The following is a 16,922-nucleotide window of genomic DNA, read 5'->3' on the forward strand; positions in this document are numbered from 1 at the left end:
TTGACTATCTTTTTCCAGCATATATTTTTAGCCCCATTGATAAAAATCAGATATCTGTGGGTGCATGGGTTTCTCTCTTTGTCTTCTATTCTATTCCATTGGACTGTATTTCTGCTTCTGTTACAGCACTATGTTTTTTGCTTTGTTTGTTTACTATGGCTTTATTGTATATGAAGTTTTGTATTGTGATCCATGCAACATTGCACTTTTTGACTAGGATTGCTTTGGTTATTTTGGGTCTTTTTAATTCCAAATGAAATGCAGGATTTTTTTCTAATGCTGTGATAAATGTTGATGATATTTTAATAGAGATTGCATTGAGATTACAGATAATTTTAGTAGCATAGACATTTTAATAATATTAATTATGTACCTACAAGAAAAAGGGATGTCTTTCCACTTTGATGATGTCTTGTTAAATTTATTTCTTCAGGGTTTTGCAATTTACATTACGGAGGTTTTAACCTCCTTGGTTAGGGTGATTCCTAGGAATTTAGCATTTTAAAAAGCCTTTGTGAATGGAATTGTTATGATGATTTCTTTCTAGTTAGGTTTGTTATAGGTGAACAGGAATAAAATTTATTTTTGTGCATTGATTTTTGTATCTTCCAATTCTTCTGAATTAGTTTTTCAAATCTTCTGTTGTCTTGATTTTCTGTGTGAAGAATCATGTAGAGATAATTTGATAGCTTTCTTTCACATTTGTATTGCTTTTTTGTCTTGAAGAATTGTTTTGAATAAGTTTTGATTACTGTATTGGGCAAGAATGAGGACAGTGGATATCCTTGTCTTGTTCCAATTTAGAGGCAATTCTTCCACTTTTTCACAAATTTAAATTTGGCTGTAAGTTTGTCATATACATATCATTTTAAGAGAAAGTCCTTCTCAAGCTATTTTCAAGTTTTTTAAAATCATAGATGGATATTGGATTTGTCAAAGACTTTCAAAATCTATTGAGATTCTTCTGTGATTTTTATCTTTGATTTTATTTCTGTGATATGTTATATTTATTTATGTAAGTCAAATTACCTATGTATTGCAGGCATAAAACCAAATTGGTCATGTTGTATGATCTTCTTAAAGTGATGTTGAATTCTGTTAGGAGAGGTTTTGTTGAAGATTTTTGTATCTACAATTTTTTTTTCTATTGGTTTTTTGTTTGAATTGTTTTTGGTGTCCTAGGACCTTGAATGCATAGGAATTTGTTTGGTCTCATTCTCCTTTTCTATAAGCACTCATAACTGTAAACTTTCCTTCAAGGACTGCTTTCATTGTGGCCCACAGATTCTGATGTATAATATAATTTACAGTATAATTTTATGATAGAAAATTTTAAATTTATCCCCTGATTTCTTCAGAGATTCATTGATCTTTCAAAAATGTATTACTCAATCTCCATGTGTTTGTGAGTTCCTGTGATTTCTTCTGCTGTTGATTTTTGGGTTCATTCCACTGTGACAGGATGCTTGAGGTTGTTTTAATTTTTTGTATTTATTGAGATTTAAACTATGACCTAAATATGTTTATTTTGGAGGTGATTCCATTGCGTGATGAAAAGAAAGTGTACTGTGCTGATATTGGATGAAACACTCTATTGATTGAATCTGTTTGATGTATAGTGTAATTTAATTCTGATGTTTCCTTATTGATTATTTGTGTCTAGTTGACTTATCTATTTATGATAGTGGTATGTTGCAGTTCCACACTATGATTGCATTGTGGCCTATCTTTTTTTTGTCAAATAGTATTTGTTTTATGAATTTGGGTACACCAATGTTTGGTGAATATATATTTATGATTGTTTTATTTCCTTCTTGTGTTCTTCCCATTGTCAGTATGACACAGACTTTTTATCTCTTCTGAGCAGTTTTGATTTGAAGTCTACTTTATCAGATATGAGTATAGCTATTTCTACTTGCTTTGCAGCTCTGCTTAGAATATCATCTTCATTGTTTCAGTTGTAGTGTGTATGTTTTTGAAGTGTGTTTCTTACAAGCAACATATGTTTTTTCATCAACTTTGCCTTGCTGTGTCTTTTAATTGATGAACTGAGACCACTCACATTAAGAGTTATTACTAGAAGGTGTGTTCCCATTCTTATTTTTTGTTGTTTTCTGGTTTTTGGTTCCTTTCTATTATTTATTTGTCTTCTTTTGTTTCCCTTTGTCTCATAGTTGTTGTCTTATTGGTGTCTTTATTTTCCCTTGAGTATTTTTTTTAATTGTACTTGATGATCATGGATTTCTCTAGTTCCTACTTATTACAGAAATACTTTATCTAACCTTCAATTTTGAAGGATGGCTTTGCAGAATATAATAATGTGGATTGGCAATTATTTTCTTGCAGAACTTCAAAGGATTCATCTGAAGTCTTCCTGGCCTATAAAGTTTCTGCTAAGAAATCTGCTATCATTTTTATAATGCAAGCTCCTGATATGGAACTTTATGCTTCTCTCTAAGAGCTATTAAAATTATTTCTTTGTTTGGAATTTCTGCAGTTTGACTATGATGTTTCGCGAGAAGATTCTTTTCTGGTCATTGTCTATTCAGGGTTCTAAACATCTTCTTTCCCTGGGTATCCCTCTCATTCTCCAGCATCATTCTTTTGTATCCTGTTTTGTCTTCCTTAATTCATTCAGCTGCTCATTTGTCTCTTCTCTGATCTCTTCGATCCTTTTAACTGGAAATTTTTAAACTTCTTTAGGATTTCATCAACTTCAGTATCTGTGGGGTTAGCTTTTCGGGAGTGTGTATTTTGGGAAGCATCTCGTTACCTTCTTTTCTCCATGTTGAAGTTTGCAGTTCAGCTTGGAAGGCTGTATTTTCTCCTGTTCTGAGGGAGTCTTTCTGGAAAGTAGCTATCTCTTTATGATGTGCCCCGGATTGTGTGCATGTCTCCATATGAATGTTTCTACTCCATCTTTTCTGGGTGCTTGGTTCAACTCTTAGAACTGTACAGACAGATTAATTTCTTTGCTCTTGGAAATACACAGAGAACTCTAGAATTACAGAATTTTCTCTTTCAGGGTTTCCAGCATTCTCTCTGTTAATCCCCCACTCCTCTAGGTTATAAAGCATCAGAGGGTATGGCAGAGCTATTGTATCTCCAGTGGATGAGTGCTACATAACATTTTTGAAAACAATGTTTTAATTTAACATTTTTTTTACATAATGGATTTTAGAGAACATATGTTGAGAAATAAAGCAATGCTGATATTATGGCTTGTGTTGAGATGTCCCCCCAAAGCTTCATGGGGTCATAGGTGGCTGAATCTAGAATGTATGATGCTGGAATTGATTTATGGTCCAATGCTAGGATCAAAGACCCTAAGATTAAAGGTGTGAGTGCTATACACCCTAAGAGTGGGTAGCTTGAATACAATATAAGGGACAGAAACAGGCTTGCTGCTAGTTAGTTGTTTGTTGCTTTCATTTTCTGTCTTCTGCCTGTCCTGAGCTCTTTCTCTACTGTGATGTCTCTCTGTCATGCCACCTCTCCTTGGAGCCTGCCAACCATAAACTGAAACCTCTATAAAATGTGAGTCAAAATAAAACTTTCCTTCTTTAACTTCGGGTGTGGGGTGTTTTGTCTCAGCAACAAGAGAAAAATAACTAAGACAGATGAATTATTCCATCACCTTATCAAGGTAGTGATATTTATTTTAAAAATGTCTATATAGTAATCCTGAAGTACTTTGAATCATATTTTCTTCCACCTGACTTTCTAGGGAGAAAGGAAGCACAATTATAATACGTAAATCTGCAAGTAATAAAAATAATGCTCACAAATCTCCTTTTCTTCTTACTGCTTGGATTGTTTTGAAGCCTGCTGCTGTGTCCATATCTGTTTCCTAACCCCTCCAACACGACAGGTAATACATTCACTCTATCTTCCCTGTTAGGTGTCCCCAAAGAGCTACAGGTCTCCTACTCCCCAAACTGCTTGCTTCCCAGTGATCCCATCTGCCTGTATCCTGAGTCATGCTGCTTCTTGTTTTTCTCCCTTGTATTGTTGGGTTGCATTCCACAATAGCTTCATAAGGTTAAAATGATGCATAGAGACTGACTACACCTGGCTAGACCTTAACATTACCATGGCAGCATCTAAAAGAAATATTTCATTGCATATGACTTACTTAGAAATAGTGGGTTTCTGTCCTGGAAATTGGTAAAAGATGATGTAGCATCCTTATTAGCAAATAAAAAAATGGAAGATCAGGTTTTGGGTCACAGAACAATCTGTTTTCATATCCCAGACAAATTTTCAAGAGAAAAGCTCACTGAATAAGATAAAAAATTCTTGCTATAGAAATGGAATCACATAACTTGGGAGGAAAAAGGGAAAGGAACATTATTAAAGGTATAAGCAAGAATATGGAAGATAGCATGAGGAAAATCAAATGAAAAATAAATGAATTAAAAGAAAGAAGATGGGGGCACAGAAATAAGTAAAAACAGAAGGCATATACTGAAAAGAAGAGAACTGGTAAAGGGAACATATGATAATTAATGTTTAATTTCTTTGAATAAAAGAAAGCTTGCTGTACTGTTGCTGTACATGGAAATGTTCCATGATGTACCTGGGAAATGCCAATGAGAAACATCCTGAAGAAGACATCTTCCATAGATTATATTGGGATCCTAAAAAAAGGAAAGAAACTAATAGATCTCTAGAAAAAATATTAAATAACTTTTGAAGAGATAACTGGTAGGGCAACACAATGTTAAAACAATGGCTCCTGGTGCTTTATCTTCAGCCTAGCTGTCACTAAAGTAGAAAAGCATCAGCTCACCATTTTCTGAAAAAATAATGACTAAAGAAATGAAATACCCATACATAGTTAAAAAAACAAATAATAGCTGGAGTGAACTTCTCATTACTGTGACAAAGTATCTGTGATAAATCAATTTTAAAGGAGGATAAATACTTGGTTCATGGTTTTACAGGTCTCAGACAATGGTCATTTGGTGCTGTTATTTTGGGCCTGTGATGACACAGAACACCATTAGGGGAGTAAGTGTCAGGGCTGGCTCTTCAGCTCATATGGCCAGGAAGGAAATAGATAGCAAGAAGAGGGGCTGGGATTCCAAAGATGTGGCCCAAATGATCTGACTTCCTTCCGCTAGGCCACATATTTTAAAGATCTCATACTGCCCAATTGTGCCACAAGCTGGGTACTAAGCCTTTAACACATGAAGCTTTAAGGAAAAATTATCTAAACTTCCACTTTTTTCCTGAGAGTTTTGCAAGTTGCATATTTCTTATTTGAGAGGTAACTTGTGTTGCCTAAATTCTCTTTCTCTGAGGTAATGGTTTCTTTTGTTTCATTTTGGTACTCATTTTTTCCTTCTAAATTAAATATAAATCTTCTGGTCTATACTTTTCAAGTGTTTAGAAATATTTTTGAAACATATTTTTCCTTTTAAATTTGCTAAGCCCAAGGCCATCTATTTTTGGCTTTTACGCATCTCTGAATGAATATTATTCTTTTGGCAGAATAGATCTAGAAGTTCAGAGGTGGAGAACAGAGAGAAACAGGCATCACTGATCTTGCTCGGCTGTCTCTGAAAACACCATTCATGCTATTCTTGATATGAGTCCTTATTCAGACCAGAAAAATCTCTTCCTGACCTGCAGTGAAGCCATTCATGTGGCAGGCATATACTGTGTGATGATTTAACATTGATTTGTCATCTACATAAGCATATAGCAAACTCAGATTTGTTAACTCTCATATTCTCTCTCTCTCTCTCTCTCTCTCTCTCTCTCTGTCTGTCTCTACCAGGGATTGAACTCAGGACCTTGTGCATCCGAGGCAGGGGTGGTGCCACTCATATACTGTCTTTTACATGGCCTTAGTATTAGTCTACTTATTATGAACACATTTCTGCAAGTTTTGATTTAGCCATTTATACCCATATATATTCATTTAGTAAATATTTATGTATACATTGTCATTCTTATGATACACAAAAGTTGCAGCACCTTAGCAGCACAGTTCAGAATTTGCTCTTCCCTCCCCATTCCTTATCTCATGCCTAGCTCTGTACTATGTTTAGAGATTTGGTGAGAATGCATCCTGGGTAAAATCATTCCAAATGTGTAGAGCATGGTTGACCTTGTATATAAAGACCAACAAAAAGGCAATCAAGAGTGCATTAGTCACTTTCCCATTGCTGGAACAAAATACTCAGAACACACGACTTCAAGATAAGTTTATGTTGGTTCACAGTTTCACTGGATTCAATCTATGGCTGGCCAGTTCCAAGGTTGAAATGACATGGCAGAATGCATGTTGAAGGAAAGCTGTTCATTGTACGATAGCTAGGAAGCAGAGAAAGCAGCTGCAGACAAGAACATACTTTCAAAGTCACACCCACAATGACCTGCCTCTTCCAACCAGGCTGCACCTCTGGACATGAGATATCTAGGGCACATTTAAATTGAAACAATAACATTCCAAACCTGACTCCTAAAAGGTTTATGTTCATCCCATTATTTTAAAAAGTGCATTTCTAAGAGTGGCCAAATTTCCTCTAAGAGTGGCCAAAGTCTTTACAATTCCATCATTGCTGAATAGTCCCATTCCAAAGACTTCTGAGAATCAAGGCAAACTCTTAGCTGTGAACCCTTGTAAAAATCAAAATGTAAGTTAAACATTTTCAACATACAATGATTAATGGCAAACTTTTCCATTCCAAAAGGGAAGAAGAGAGAAATAGACCGAATTGAATCAAAGCAAGACCAAAATTGGGCAGGGCAAATGTTACATCCTATAGCTACATATCCAGTATGCATGGCAGGTTGTGGTGAGATGTGAAATCCAAAGGGTATGGGCAGCCCTGCCCACCTGGCCTTGCTGTTTTCAGCCCACATAACATTGTTCTCTGCTTAATAGCTTCTATGAAAAAAGAGCAGTTTTCCTTTGTCATACCTTTCCACCATGCAATTCTGCCTTGAAGCTAGCCAGCTTTGGACTGAACCCACTGGAAACTGTGAGCCAAACAAATATCTCCTTGTTCAAACTGTGGGTTTTGGGTATTGTGTCCCAGGGTTGGGAAAGTGACTAACATAAAGAGAAAGACATGGAGTACATTTTGCCTTACCTGAAATCTGCTGAAACCTACTCCATATCCTGTCTTGGTGTCTTTCTTCATTCAGGTCAGACATAACTATAGTCAGAACCCAGCATTGGGGTTTACCCTAGTGTCTGTTTTCTGGCTCTGATTTAATACCCAGTGTTTCTGTTGCATGAAGGCATTTCTACCTGTTTCCATCCTAATGCAGTATTAAATCTCTTCTGTTCTAATTCTTATTCAAGTTTTTATATGTTTTTTTTCTATGTCTTTTGAGGTAAAAGAGAAATGGAAGATTTTGGTTTGCTGTTCATTTCCAGGAAAAGTTTCCTGAAGTCTTTAGATAAAATGGAAAACAGCCTTAAAAAGCAGTCTGTTGCCTTGGAATTTACAGCTTTTCAATTTTTTTTTTTTTTTTTTTTTTTTTGCTTCAGCCTAGTAGGCATGATCAGATTTGGTGATGCCAACTCATGCTAACAAATCTCACACAGAATATAAAAGCTGACTGCTGATTTAGTAAATTTCACTGGGAATTATACCTCTGACAGTACATAATGTTAACATCTTCCTTGTTGGTGCATTTTCCCACTGGTGAACAGCCTACATATAAAAAAAGCATTTTATTAAAAGGTAATTTGGTCAGCATGAATGAGAATAGAATGAGTTAGTTGAGAATGTTCACTGGCTCGGACCCAATGCCTTGATGCACCCATCACCACAAGAGGACCTATCTATAAGCAAAGAGTGTTTATTATGAAATGAGGGTTCCAGCATGGTGAGAGCTGGAGCACTCTCAGCAAACATTTGCATATAATTCTTAATTCCTATGATTCTTTGCAAGAGAAAATAAAAAACATTAATTTCACCATTAATTTAAAATATTCTTTTTTTTTCATTGTTTTTCTTTTTTCCAGACATGGGAAAGATTACTCTTCCCCATCCTGTTAAAGTTAAGTTATATTATATAACTTGCTGTTGTCAGTTATTTGAGAACAGAAGCCGTTAAGAGCCAGCATGTGAATGGGCCAGGGATTTAGCTCAGTGGTTCTGGCACCTGTCTGGCAAATGCAAGGACCCGAGTTCGTTCCCCAGTACCACACACACACACACACACACAAAAGAGCCAGAATGTAGTCTCCAGCATTTTCTGTATCTCACTGAAGAGATTAGTGAGGACTCCATTTAACCTATATTTCTAAATGAGGGTAACTTGGAAAAAAACTGCTACCATCCATATCTTAAGCAGGACAGAGAGCTTTGATGTTTTAAGCAATTTCCATTTGGGATCATTGAACCTGATGGCAAATTCTGGCTCACGCTGAATTTTACTTGTACTTTGAGTCAGAAAATGATATAAAATAAGCTTATATGAGAAATATCCACTTAATGGTTTATAATCGATAACAAAGACCATTTATTAACTGCAAGGCTAGAGAGTATGAATTGTTGTTACATAGTGACTAAATGCAGTGGTACCTCTATTCATGAATACTTCTGTTCACAAATACTTTGGTTCCTCAAGAGAATCCTTGCCAAAAATTTGCTTCCATTCTCTACCTCCATGTCAAATGATGAACATGACCATGGCCATTTTGCCCATGCAACATGAATGCAGCCATTTCCCCCAGAATCATGGAACAAATTAAGTTCATTAACTGAGGTACCACTGTACTTGAAAAAGCCACTACAGTAACTTAGAAGGGTATACAAATTATTCATTTTAACTGCAAGTATCCATACTTAAGCAAAGAAATAGAAAAAAGAGGAAGAAAAAGCAAATATATTCAAGATAGGCTTGTGACTCAAAAAAAATCTGGGTGTGGTCATTGCTCATAGAGCTGACTGAAAAAAATAGAGTAGCCAAAAATATGTTTGAGAGAATTTTGCTATCAAAATAAAAAATCAGCCTGGATTTAAATAGACTATGACTGTTTTATACTAAAAAAAAAAAAAAATCCTGGGGCTCCAACTATCTTCAGGCAAGAAGTGATCTGAGCGAGTTTCTTAGGTTCCAAGAAAAACATCTTGCTGATGTCCAATTCAGATATAGATATGGAGTCTCATGTGGGAAAAAAAAATAGAAAAGTCACAATGTTTATGAATTCAGGGAGAAAATTAGACAGCTTAATTCCCAAGGAGGAGAATCAGCATCTATTTAAAAATCCTTATCCACCAAGTTTCAGAGAGGGTATCCTCAATATGTATTGGTAGACATTCCTCAAAATCAGGAGAATTATGAAGACTGGGAAACTTGTCCTAATTCATTATTGAACGATAGTAAATAAAGGATTGAGGTATTAGAAGTGGCTAATTGATAAATCTAATTGCAAACACAATATCAGACCCGCCCCGTAAGTGGAAATCGGGTATATTTCAGTGTCACATCACATATCAAAGGAGAAATGAAGGCCAAATTAATTGTTCCAATGGCTATCTGTATGGGAAAAATGCTAAAAATAGATCCCAAAGCTTGGCACTATGATAGATCAATCCCAAAGGCATAAAGCCATTAACCATAAAAAATATAGCACATTAAGAGGAAAATGCATGTACTGAGAGTAGGACAAGATACTAAGATTTAAGAAGTTTTTATTATAAGTGGAACAAAACTGATAATTTAGATCACATTAAAATTAGAGTTGTATTTATTAAAAGGTATGTTTGTTTGTTTGTTTGTTTGTTTGTTTTTGGTACTGGGGATCGAACTCAGGGCCCTGGGCTTGGGAGGCAGTCCCTAGGCTTGGGAGAGGAACTACTGAGCTAAATCCCCAGCCTAAAAGGTATCTTCTAAAAAGGTAAAAATTCAAGTTACAAATTGATAACACTATTTTCAATTATAAAGTTAATAAAGAATTAATATCAATAATAACAATACAGTTCCAGTTAGGTAGAAGCAAGAAGTTCTAGTCCGCTATTAAATAGTAGGATGACTATTGATAATGACAATACACTGCACATTTTTAAAAAATTGAAGAAAGAATTTTTAATATTGTTTCCATAAAGGAACGATAAATGCTTGGGGAGATAGATATGCATGACCACATTTAAATATTACGTATATTGAAACATGACACGGCTCTCCTTTAGTATATATAATTTTATATATTTGTGTGTCAGTTCAAACATAAATATTAGAAAATTGTAGCAACTCAAATACCTCCAGAAAAGAAGAAAATAAGTAATCCTACAAATATGGGTAACATTTGAGCTAATATTATACAAAGAAAGGTCTCATATAATCAATGTCTAAGGAGGAGCTTATGTTTTCTGAAGATTCAATAATCTTAATTTAAAAACCACAACCTTAAGAAAATACTATTTTATAACCAGTCGTCAACATTTAAGATATCTAAAAGTATCAGGTAATAAAAATGTTTGAGTGAATAAATTATATTTAAAATTAATGGTGGGAGTATTCTTTTATTTTGACTTACCTTAAAAATGTAATTTTCCTCACCTATCAAGAAAATATCTTTTAACTCACCATCTCTATGCCCATGTGCATACCCAAGAGAATTTGACCTCTGTATACCTGGCTATGTTTATAAGAACTCACAGTAGTAAAAATGTAATAAAAAGAAAAGTCAATTGAAAGAAAATGAACAAGTCTGATATTTTTACTGAAGGAAATATTGCATAGCATTGGAAACAAATAACTCCAATTATACATGCCAACAGAAGTGAATTTCAGATATATTAAATTTGAGTGAAGAAAAAAAAGTTGAAACACATAATATGATGTCCTTTATGTACAATTCCAAAACAAACAAAAAACATGTGTATGTAATTATATTTTAAGAAGCTAAAAGGTAATCAAATTTAGGTTGAGGTAGATATAAAAAGATGAGATATTTGAGGAAGAGAGGTAATATTAGGTTATTTATAACACTTTTGTTCTTAGTGTGAACTGTGCCTTCATATGTATTATAAGACAAAAATTAAAATTATACAAATAAATAAGAGCTCTAGTCCAGATCTATTAACATAAACAAGGAACAAGGGCTATGTCTGACGTAATTCTGTGCTTCTCTTTTATATCTATGTTAAGAAATAACCACATATTATGTATACTGTTTTATAAAATATTTTATACATATTATAAAGTGCTTAATTTCTACAGGGTCTAAAAGAGTAGAAACCTGCTCAACTATCCTCAATCTCCTTTGTATTATTTAGGTCCTTGAAAACAATATTCACTTTTATTTGCAATGTCTTTTACCTATTATTCATCTTCTTTCTTGCTTTTAAATTAAGCTGCAGTCTCCCCAGTTGTATACCTTCCCTGCCATTAGTGCTATTTTTAAAAAATCCTTCTACAATCCCTTTGTTGGAGGTTTCAGATGGTCAATTAAGTTTATCTGTATTCTCTGAATTTTAACCATATATATCCAAGCCACATTTAGAAAGCACCAATCCAGCCCCTGCTTCTAGATAACTTGGCTACTGGTAGAAAACTTATGACACGTGTGTTGTTTTTAAGACAAAAGGTGGTGTTGTAGGAGTTGCTTTTTCTAGACGAAAATTAGGACTTTGCAATAAGTAAATGTGTTTGGGGCTGCAGTTGGACATTAATTTCTAATATATATATGTGTGTATTTCTAATATATATGTATATTCTTGGAAATATGCTCCATTAAAGGAAATTTATGCATATTTTATGTACATTAATAGTCAAATACAATGGAGAAAATAGGTATTTCATAGTGTATGTAAATTTAGTTATGCTCAGACTTGTGGACAGATGGACAGACACTCATTTTTAACTCTCATATGCAATTAAATGTACATATAAATACCATGAGGTTAGCACACATAGCCCTGCATTTGTAGGCACAGAAATAGAAAACAGTGTTCTGACTTCAAGTCTACTAAAATATGAGTACCCGTGGGTGTGGAGTGAAGTAGGCTTTGATGAATGGAAGGAAGAAAAATCTACACTTAAGTGTAGTAGATAATGAAGGAATGAAATTAGAAATATGTACAAAACAGTACATGATTAAAATGCTCAAGATAACATTAAAATCAGAAGTATTCTGTGTACAAAATAATCTTACACCTTTGGACATATTAATGTATTCCTTTCCTTTATTTCTATTTACTTATTGCAGCTTATGAAAATGTGTGACCCCAAACTATGAAGTTGTGAAATAACAATCATCACTATGAAAATGTTATTTGTCATCATAATGGTGTTGTCCAGCCCTGGGATTTCCTTCAAGAAATTAATCTCATGATGTAGAACTCAGAAAAACTAAAGTGTGAATTTTCAGTACTAAAAGGTCTGAGTCTAGGACCTAAGGCTTGAGGCTGACATGTTCGGAAATCTTCAGGGAACCTCTTTTCCTATTGTTATTTAGAGTGTGTTTTCAGGGACTCTTATCAACATATTACTCCTTTTTCTTTTTTGCTGTCTCAGTGGAGAATATCTGCACTCTTTTATGATAGAGGCCTGCTCTGGTATACATAAAACATGGATTACAAAAACATGCACCCGGATAAGAATTGCCTTCATGTATCCATAAGCCTGCTCCCTCATTTCTCAGTAGTGATTGTTCTTTGTTCCTTAATCCATAATATTTCTGGATAAATTGACCTGAATATGTGCCTTTTACATTCAGCAGTCAAGCCACTGGTGTGGTGGAGTGTGCAGGCCCTTTTTATGATGAAGCACTTTCAGAGAGAAATCGGACTTGAACCCATTGTCACACTGTGAGTCACCATGCACCTTATCACTAGAAAAACACCATCACTGCAGTTAGAAATTATTTAAATACAAATATATGTGCAGATCAGATAAATCACCAGTCTCCCTGATGACATCCATTCCTAGACAATATTTTGTGGGAATCATTATGGTTTCAACAGTATTTTAGGCACTACTTACATTTGGAAAAGTTAGGAATGTCAGACTGTGGGACATTCAAATAGCAAAAAAAGTCTGCTGTAAGCATAAATGAATCCTGCGACAAAGAGGAACTTTCATAGGGTTACTCATTGCTTTAGAAAAATAAAGATGGTGATAGGAATATTGTTACGGTAGTTGTTTCATTCATAGCAACTCCTGTGACAGTGAACGTTTTTAGCCAGTTAATTCCATCTATAACAGAAAATCTCTTTCATTATGCCTTTTAGTGTAGTTAGTACCAATGTCACATTGTAAAATACAATTATATTACCCTAAAGTATTTTGTTTAGCTAGGTTTTCATTACGCAAAGATGGCATACATTTTTGAAGTAGGACAATATCAATTTTTAAAAATCTATCAAATATATTTACATGCATGAAAATACAACTTCAAAGAAACTGATTGATTGACTTTTGAGGATAGGAAACTCACTCATTATTTTGAAAATTATAGATAAAATAAAATAATAAACAGTCATTGTTTTCTTCCCTATATGAACTGTACTCTTACATAACCGTACAACAGATTAGGGAACTATATTTTTATAAAAGTATTTTAATTAATAAATAAAAGATAATTATAAAATTAGAATATAACTATTTGCAACCCCAATGGATTTTTTAAAACAGCTGATAATTCATAAAAACAGGACAACAAGACATGATGAGCTTCCTGATTCAAAATAACACACAGACAAAGAACGCAACATGTACAGCTTTGGAAAAGGCACTGAAAATGAAAACGATCAAGCATCTGAGCATAACTGCCAATTTTCTAGAAATTCAGAGGACAGAAAACATATGGAAATGCACCATGTTTTAGCACAATTTCAATCAAAATCTCAGCAGAATTTTTAATTGATATTTTTGCAATATTGATATGGAAATTCAAAGAACAATGAATAGGGCTGAAATTCTTAAAAAGAATAAGGTTTGAGAATGTGTGCTATCTGACGTCACATTCATTCAAGAGTAATAAAGATTCATAAGTCAATAGAATATAACTGATGTCTCAAAAATAAATTCTGCCCTATATTTTCAATTAATTTCCACAGAACTTACAAAGGGGAAAGAATTGAGCATACAATAAATCATGCCAGAAATACTGGGTATCTATAAAGTAAAAATGTAGTGGGAATATTATATAGTGTTTGCATCCATACAGTGCTCAGGGAGATCACAGACACAACTGCAAAAACTAGCATTATCAAGTTAAGTAAAGACAGCATTCAAAACTTTGTTACCTTGGATGAGTATAGAATCATTAGATATTAACTAAAAAATCACAATTTACAGAAAAATAATGCAGTTTTGCAGAATTAAAAACTCTGAGCTTCCAGAACCTAATCAAGAAATTGAAAAGGCAAAAGTCAGATGAAGAGAAAGAGTCATTATATCTGTATCTGATTTATATCTAACTCAAATTTGGATGATATTCAAATATGAGGTGTATCCTGTTATGTCTTATATCCAGCTACCCCTCCGAAGCTTCATGCATTCTCAGGGGGGGCTTCAGGGAGTGACTGTACCACAGCTGTGTGATACTGGATTAGCCTACTGATTGTTCTCAGTGCGGTTGATGCATTCACTGAAAAGGGAAGACCCGCCCTGGGTTTGAGCAGCAGTAACCGAAAGACTTGCGGCCTGAATGGAGTAAAAAGGGAAGGAAGGAGAAAGGCCTCTTTCTGCCTGCCGCACCATGGCTTGTTTCTCCTCTGCCACGCCTCCCTCGCATGGCACCAGGCCGTGCTGGTGCAGTAACTGTGGACTGGAGCCTGTGAGCCAAAATAAAGCTCTCCTCCTTTCACTTGTGGTTGTTGGATATTTTGTCCCGGTTAGGAGAAAGTAACTAAGACAAATCCATAAAGAGATTTTACAACTTAATAAGAAGAATGCATGGATAGACCAAACAGCAACAAAAACTTGGATAATATTTACAAAGAATCATTGAGGAAGATATAAACAGCCAGCATGCAAAAGATCTTCAATATTTTAGTCATAATATAAATATGACTTAAAACTATAACACAATATATAATGTACTATATAATAAATATATATTTATATATGATACATACAATAATGCATTAATATATAATGTAATATATGATATAGAACATATAACATAATACACTTTGATCACATCTATCTTGTAATTGTGAATAGTGCTGCAATAAACATAGGATTGTAGTATATTTGGTATTAAAATGACTTAGCTTTCACACTTTTAAGGCAGAAAATATTTCAGGACCTTTTATCTCCTTGTATGTGACAAATAAGTTTTGAACTGGGAGCTAATTTTTAAAGACACTTAGCAATTACTGATTGCTTTACAGTTTCCCAACTCTGAGCTAAATGACTAATTGGCTCATATAACATTAGTTTATCCTTATAGTAGCTTTTAAAGTTTGTACTATTATCTTTGTTTTACTTTTTTTTTTTTTTTTTTTTTCCAAACTCAGGACCTTGCATTTTCCAGGCAAGTGGCTGAACCACTGAGCTAAATCACTGGCTTTTATTTTACATTTAAGAAAATTGTGGCTTATTAATATTAAATAGTTTGGCCAAGTTTCCCTCTCCCATAATAAACATGAAATAATCTGCAACACATTTGTATGGATTTTAATGATCACTCACAATTTGCTGATTCTTTACACTAAGCTTGTACATCTTGTTTCCTTGAACAGTCCTTAGTGAAGTATATGAGGTATTTTGTCTTTTTTTTCAGTTTAGTTTTCCATTTATTCATTAAATAAAAGATACTGTGCAGTTATTAAAAATTATGTAAGAGCAGGGAGAATATAAAAAAACTTTAGTAATTATATGGCAGCTGGTTCTATATTTCTGTATGTTCTACATTTGCAGCAAGATTACTACATTACCTCCATGAATTATTTGTTCTTTTAAAGGAACAAAAAGTACAGGCTTGTGCTCAGCCCCTGTATCTCTTCCAGGATCTATACAAATTTGTTGTGGAAAGCCCAAGCTAGGAAGAAAACAAACCGCTTATAGGTTGCTTTGCAATGAAACTCCATCTCAGGGTACAGACAAGACTACCAATAACCTGTAGAATTGCTAGTTTGCCCTCTTGAATGGATTTATGGCTTTTGTATTTGGTTGAATGTGAGTTTGGCATGCATTGATATGATATATCCCTTTACATTACCAACCCATGACCATCTAACTCTAAAATCTGACTCAGAGCTCATGTTCTTCCAAAATAGTTATCCTGTTAATCTCTTCCCTCTGATTTCTTTATTCAGCATCATTCAAGATTTCATAAATAATCCTTAATTTGAGTTAAAAATTTTGATATATTAATGCTTACCGACTTGTATGTTCTCTTGAGTTTATGTTTTGCCCTTGTCATTTTAAAAAATTATTGTCTGTACTACTAGGGTTCCACAAACAACATATTCACTGTACAAGATTCAGAAGACCTTACATATAGTCTGCTAAAAAAAGTATATATCAGGAAAAGAAAAAACTTGTATGGATATCTTAATGTTAAATTTATTGAGATATTATGAGATTAATACAGTTACCCTTGGTCTTTAAAATTATAAAAGATGCTCAAAGTGGTGGCTTTTAGTTTCCAGACATTTATTAATACAGCAAACTGCTAAAGTGTGTGTACATTTTCTTGGCAGCCTCTCTCTATCTCTATCTGTATCTGTATCTCTATCTCTATCAATACATTAATTATGCATATGCATTCTTAATGTTTAAATACAAACTTGCAGAAAAAGATACATCACTGTTAATCCCTTTTACTTCAAACACATCCTGTCATTACTGTCACTTTCTGAAGCAGTTCTAGAAGTCCTCTTTTATGCATGTCTTCGGGTTCACTGTTATGGCTGCTTCAGTGTCCTCTGAAATTGATTAAAAACATTTACCTTTAATGTTCATTTTGACTTTGGGAAAGACCCAGAAATCTT

Source organism: Fukomys damarensis, unplaced genomic scaffold (genome assembly GCF_012274545.1).
Source record: "Fukomys damarensis isolate Sample0158 unplaced genomic scaffold, DMR_v1.0_HiC HiC_scaffold_16, whole genome shotgun sequence".
In the NCBI taxonomy this organism is placed as follows: domain Eukaryota; kingdom Metazoa; phylum Chordata; class Mammalia; order Rodentia; family Bathyergidae; genus Fukomys; species Fukomys damarensis.